This window comes from Siphateles boraxobius, unplaced genomic scaffold, assembly GCF_051911475.1.
Source record: "Siphateles boraxobius isolate OS27281-9 unplaced genomic scaffold, OSU_SipBor_1 76, whole genome shotgun sequence".
Lineage (NCBI taxonomy): Eukaryota > Metazoa > Chordata > Actinopteri > Cypriniformes > Leuciscidae > Siphateles > Siphateles boraxobius.
The window spans coordinates 1,775,001-1,780,000 of record NW_027509204.1 but is presented as its reverse complement, the minus strand read 5'-3'; the positions used below and the strand labels follow the sequence as shown (position 1 = coordinate 1,780,000).

The 5,000-nt window shown below is 37.0% G+C and overlaps 8 non-coding genes across 8 annotated transcripts in view; all 8 read right to left on the bottom strand.

The window, feature by feature from the left end:
• Positions 1–15: 15 nt before the first annotated feature.
• LOC143725430 (5S ribosomal RNA) lies at positions 16–134 on the bottom strand. The gene has a single exon (XR_013198201.1). It is a non-coding gene; the product is annotated as a 5S ribosomal RNA (ribosomal RNA).
• An 899-nt stretch (positions 135–1,033) lies between these two features.
• Positions 1,034–1,152, bottom strand: LOC143725312 (5S ribosomal RNA). Its single transcript, XR_013198088.1, has one exon. It is a non-coding gene; the product is annotated as a 5S ribosomal RNA (ribosomal RNA).
• Positions 1,153–1,540: 388 nt separating this feature from the next.
• Positions 1,541–1,659, bottom strand: LOC143724852 (5S ribosomal RNA). The gene has a single exon (XR_013197644.1). It is a non-coding gene; the product is annotated as a 5S ribosomal RNA (ribosomal RNA).
• An 899-nt stretch (positions 1,660–2,558) lies between these two features.
• LOC143725311 (5S ribosomal RNA) lies at positions 2,559–2,677 on the bottom strand. The gene has a single exon (XR_013198087.1). It is a non-coding gene; the product is annotated as a 5S ribosomal RNA (ribosomal RNA).
• A 388-nt stretch (positions 2,678–3,065) lies between these two features.
• LOC143724851 (5S ribosomal RNA) lies at positions 3,066–3,184 on the bottom strand. Its single transcript, XR_013197643.1, has one exon. It is a non-coding gene; the product is annotated as a 5S ribosomal RNA (ribosomal RNA).
• A 180-nt stretch (positions 3,185–3,364) lies between these two features.
• LOC143724775 (5S ribosomal RNA) lies at positions 3,365–3,483 on the bottom strand. Its single transcript, XR_013197569.1, has one exon. It is a non-coding gene; the product is annotated as a 5S ribosomal RNA (ribosomal RNA).
• Positions 3,484–4,382: 899 nt separating this feature from the next.
• LOC143725310 (5S ribosomal RNA) lies at positions 4,383–4,501 on the bottom strand. Its single transcript, XR_013198086.1, has one exon. It is a non-coding gene; the product is annotated as a 5S ribosomal RNA (ribosomal RNA).
• A 388-nt stretch (positions 4,502–4,889) lies between these two features.
• Positions 4,890–5,000, bottom strand: part of LOC143724850 (5S ribosomal RNA) — a 119-nt gene continuing 8 nt past the window's right edge. The window contains exon 1 of the ribosomal RNA XR_013197642.1: positions 4,890–5,000. This exon is cut by the window's right edge and continues 8 nt beyond it. This is a non-coding gene — a ribosomal RNA (5S ribosomal RNA).

Sequence of the window (5,000 nt, the reverse complement as noted above, 5' to 3'; positions counted from 1 at the left end):
TTTTTAAATCAAAAAAGCTTTCAGCACCTGGTATTCCCAGGCGGTCTCCCATCCAAGTACTAACCAGGCCCGACCCTGCTTAGCTTCCGAGATCAGACGAGATCGGGCGTGACCAAGGTGGTATGGCCGTAAGCGAAAACTGCTGCCAAAATTGGGCAATTTAAAAGGTTAGACCATTAATGAAGAAAACTAAGAAGAACTTTTGAAAAAACTCAAACTCTTTCATGCTCTCTGAAGAATCTCAGAGACTTTTAAAGGCTTTCTGAAGAAGCTCAGGGACTCTTTTTTTTAAACTAAGAAGAACTTTTGAAAAAACTCAAACTCTTTCATGCTCTCTGAAGAATCTCAGAGACTTTTAAAGGCTTTCTGAAGAAGCCCAGGGACTCTTTTTTTTAAACTAAGAAGAACTTTTGAAAAAACTCAAACTCTTTCATGCTCTCTGAAGAATCTCAGAGACTTTTTAAGGCTTTCTGAAGAAGCTCAGTGAGTCTTTTTTTTAAAGTAAGAAGAACTTTTGAAAAAACTCAAACTCTTTCATGCTCTCTGAAGAATCTCAGAGACTTTTAAAGGCTTTCTGAAGAAGCTCAGTGAGTCTTTTTTTTAAAGTAAGAAGAACTTTTGAAAAAACTCAAACTCTTTCATGCTCTCTGAAGAATCTCAGAGACTTTTAAAGGCTTTCTGAAGAAGCTCAGGGACTCTTTTTTTTAAAGTAAGAAGAACTTTTGAAAAAACTCAAACTCTTTCATGCTCTCTGAAGAATCTCAGAGACTTTTAAAGGCTTTCTGAAGAAGCTCAGTGAGTCTTTTTTTTAAAGTAAGAAGAACTTTTGAAAAAACTCAAACTCTTTCATGCTCTCTGAAGAATCTCAGAGACTTTTAAAGGCTTTCTGAAGAAGCTCAGTGAGTCTTTTTTTTAAAGTAAGAAGAACTTTTCAAAAAACTCAAACTCTTTCATGCTCTCTGAAGAATCTCAGAGACTTTTAAAGGCTTTCTGAAGAAGCTCAGGGACTCTTTTTTTTTTTTTAAATCAAAAAAGCTTACAGCACCTGGTATTCCCAGGCGGTCTCCCATCCAAGTACTAACCAGGCCCGACCCTGCTTAGCTTCCGAGATCAGACGAGATCGGGCATGACCAAGGTGGTATGGCCGTAAGCGAAAACTGCTGCCAAAATTGGGCAATTTAAAAGGTTAGACCATTAATGAAGAAAACTAAGAAGAACTTTTGAAAAAACTCAAACTCTTTCATGCTCTCTGAAGAATCTCAGAGACTTTTAAAGGCTTTCTGAAGAAGCTCAGTGAGTCTTTTTTTTAAACTAAGAAGAACTTTTGAAAAAACTCAAACTCTTTCATGCTCTCTGAAGAATCTCAGAGACTTTTAAAGGCTTTCTGAAGAAGCTCAGTGAGTCTTTTTTTTAAAGTAAGAAGAACTTTTGAAAAAACTCAAACTCTTTCATGCTCTCTGAAGAATCTCAGAGACTTTTAAAGGCTTTCTGAAGAAGCTCAGGGACTCTTTGTTTTTTTATTTTTTTTTTAAATCAAAAAAGCTTTCAGCACCTGGTATTCCCAGGCGGTCTCCCATCCAAGTACTAACCAGGCCCGACCCTGCTTAGCTTCCGAGATCAGAAGAGATCGGGCGTGACCAAGGTGGTATGGCCGTAAGCGAAAACTGCTGCCAAAATTGGGCAATTTAAAAGGTTAGACCATTAATGAAGAAAACTAAGAAGAACTTTTGAAAAAACTCAAACTCTTTCATGCTCTCGGAAGAATCTCAGAGACTTTTAAAGGCTTTCTGAAGAAGCTCAGTGAGTCTTTTTTTTAAAGTAAGAAGAACTTTTGAAAAAACTCAAACTCTTTCATGCTCTCTGAAGAATCTCAGAGACTTTTAAAGGCTTTCTGAAGAAGCTCAGGGACTCTTTTTTTTAAACTAAGAAGAACTTTTGAAAAAACTCAAACTCTTTCATGCTCTCTGAAGAATCTCAGAGACTTTTAAAGGCTTTCTGAAGAAGCTCAGTGAGTCTTTTTTTTAAAGTAAGAAGAACTTTTGAAAAAACTCAAACTCTTTCATGCTCTCTGAAGAATCTCAGAGACTTTTAAAGGCTTTCTGAAGAAGCTCAGTGAGTCTTTTTTTTAAAGTAAGAAGAACTTTTGAAAAAACTCAAACTCTTTCATGCTCTCTGAAGAATCTCAGAGACTTTTAAAGGCTTTCTGAAGAAGCTCAGGGACTCTTTTTTTTAAAGTAAGAAGAACTTTTGAAAAAACTCAAACTCTTTCATGCTCTCTGAAGAATCTCAGAGACTTTTAAAGGCTTTCTGAAGAAGCTCAGTGATTCTTTTTTTTGAAGTAAGAAGAACTTTTGAAAAAACTCAAACTCTTTCATGCTCTCTGAAGAATCTCAGAGACTTTTAAAGGCTTTCTGAAGAAGCTCAGTGAGTCTTTTTTTTAAAGTAAGAAGAACTTTTGAAAAAACTCAAACTCTTTCATGCTCTCTGAAGAATCTCAGAGACTTTTAAAGGCTTTCTGAAGAAGCTCAGGGACTCTTTTTTTTTTTTTAAATCAAAAAAGCTTACAGCACCTGGTATTCCCAGGCGGTCTCCCATCCAAGTACTAACCAGGCCCGACCCTGCTTAGCTTCCGAGATCAGACGAGATCGGGCATGACCAAGGTGGTATGGCCGTAAGCGAAAACTGCTGCCAAAATTAGGCAATTTAAAAGGTTAGACCATTAATGAAGAAAACTAAGAAGAACTTTTGAAAAAACTCAAACTCTTTCATGCTCTCTGAAGAATCTCAGAGACTTTTAAAGGCTTTCTGAAGAAGCTCAGTGAGTCTTTTTTTTAAACTAAGAAGAACTTTTGAAAAAACTCAAACTCTTTCATGCTCTCTGAAGAATCTCAGAGACTTTTAAAGGCTTTCTGAAGAAGCTCAGTGAGTCTTTTTTTTAAAGTAAGAAGAACTTTTGAAAAAACTCAAACTCTTTCATGCTCTCTGAAGAATCTCAGAGACTTTTAAAGGCTTTCTGAAGAAGCTCAGGGACTCTTTGTTTTTTTATTTTTTTTTTAAATCAAAAAAGCTTTCAGCACCTGGTATTCCCAGGCGGTCTCCCATCCAAGTACTAACCAGGCCCGACCCTGCTTAGCTTCCGAGATCAGAAGAGATCGGGCGTGACCAAGGTGGTATGGCCGTAAGCGAAAACTGCTGCCAAAATTGGGCAATTTAAAAGGTTAGACCATTAATGAAGAAAACTAAGAAGAACTTTTGAAAAAACTCAAACTCTTTCATGCTCTCTGAAGAATCTCAGAGACTTTTAAAGGCTTTCTGAAGAAGCTCAGGGACTCTTTGTTTTTTTATTTTTTTTTTAAATCAAAAAAGCTTTCAGCACCTGGTATTCCCAGGCGGTCTCCCATCCAAGTACTAACCAGGCCCAACCCTGCTTAGCTTCCGAGATCAGAAGAGATCGGGCGTGACCAAGGTGGTATGGCCGTAAGCGAAAACTGCTGCCAAAATTGGGCAATTTAAAAGGTTAGACCATTAATGAAGAAAACTAAGAAGAACTTTTGAAAAAACTCAAACTCTTTCATGCTCTCGGAAGAATCTCAGAGACTTTTAAAGGCTTTCTGAAGAAGCTCAGTGAGTCTTTTTTTTAAAGTAAGAAGAACTTTTGAAAAAACTCAAACTCTTTCATGCTCTCTGAAGAATCTCAGAGACTTTTAAAGGCTTTCTGAAGAAGCTCAGGGACTCTTTTTTTTAAACTAAGAAGAACTTTTGAAAAAACTCAAACTCTTTCATGCTCTCTGAAGAATCTCAGAGACTTTTAAAGGCTTTCTGAAGAAGCTCAGTGAGTCTTTTTTTTAAAGTAAGAAGAACTTTTGAAAAAACTCAAACTCTTTCATGCTCTCTGAAGAATCTCAGAGACTTTTAAAGGCTTTCTGAAGAAGCTCAGTGAGTCTTTTTTTTAAAGTAAGAAGAACTTTTGAAAAAACTCAAACTCTTTCATGCTCTCTGAAGAATCTCAGAGACTTTTAAAGGCTTTCTGAAGAAGCTCAGGGACTCTTTTTTTTAAAGTAAGAAGAACTTTTGAAAAAACTCAAACTCTTTCATGCTCTCTGAAGAATCTCAGAGACTTTTAAAGGCTTTCTGAAGAAGCTCAGTGATTCTTTTTTTTGAAGTAAGAAGAACTTTTGAAAAAACTCAAACTCTTTCATGCTCTCTGAAGAATCTCAGAGACTTTTAAAGGCTTTCTGAAGAAGCTCAGTGAGTCTTTTTTTTAAAGTAAGAAGAACTTTTGAAAAAACTCAAACTCTTTCATGCTCTCTGAAGAATCTCAGAGACTTTTAAAGGCTTTCTGAAGAAGCTCAGGGACTCTTTTTTTTTTTTTAAATCAAAAAAGCTTACAGCACCTGGTATTCCCAGGCGGTCTCCCATCCAAGTACTAACCAGGCCCGACCCTGCTTAGCTTCCGAGATCAGACGAGATCGGGCATGACCAAGGTGGTATGGCCGTAAGCGAAAACTGCTGCCAAAATTGGGCAATTTAAAAGGTTAGACCATTAATGAAGAAAACTAAGAAGAACTTTTGAAAAAACTCAAACTCTTTCATGCTCTCTGAAGAATCTCAGAGACTTTTAAAGGCTTTCTGAAGAAGCTCAGTGAGTCTTTTTTTTAAACTAAGAAGAACTTTTGAAAAAACTCAAACTCTTTCATGCTCTCTGAAGAATCTCAGAGACTTTTAAAGGCTTTCTGAAGAAGCTCAGTGAGTCTTTTTTTTAAAGTAAGAAGAACTTTTGAAAAAACTCAAACTCTTTCATGCTCTCTGAAGAATCTCAGAGACTTTTAAAGGCTTTCTGAAGAAGCTCAGGGACTCTTTGTTTTTTTATTTTTTTTTTAAATCAAAAAAGCTTTCAGCACCTGGTATTCCCAGGCGGTCTCCCATCCAAGTACTAACCAGGCCCGACCCTGCTTAGCTTCCGAGATCAGAAGAGATCGGGCGTGACCAAGGTGGTATGG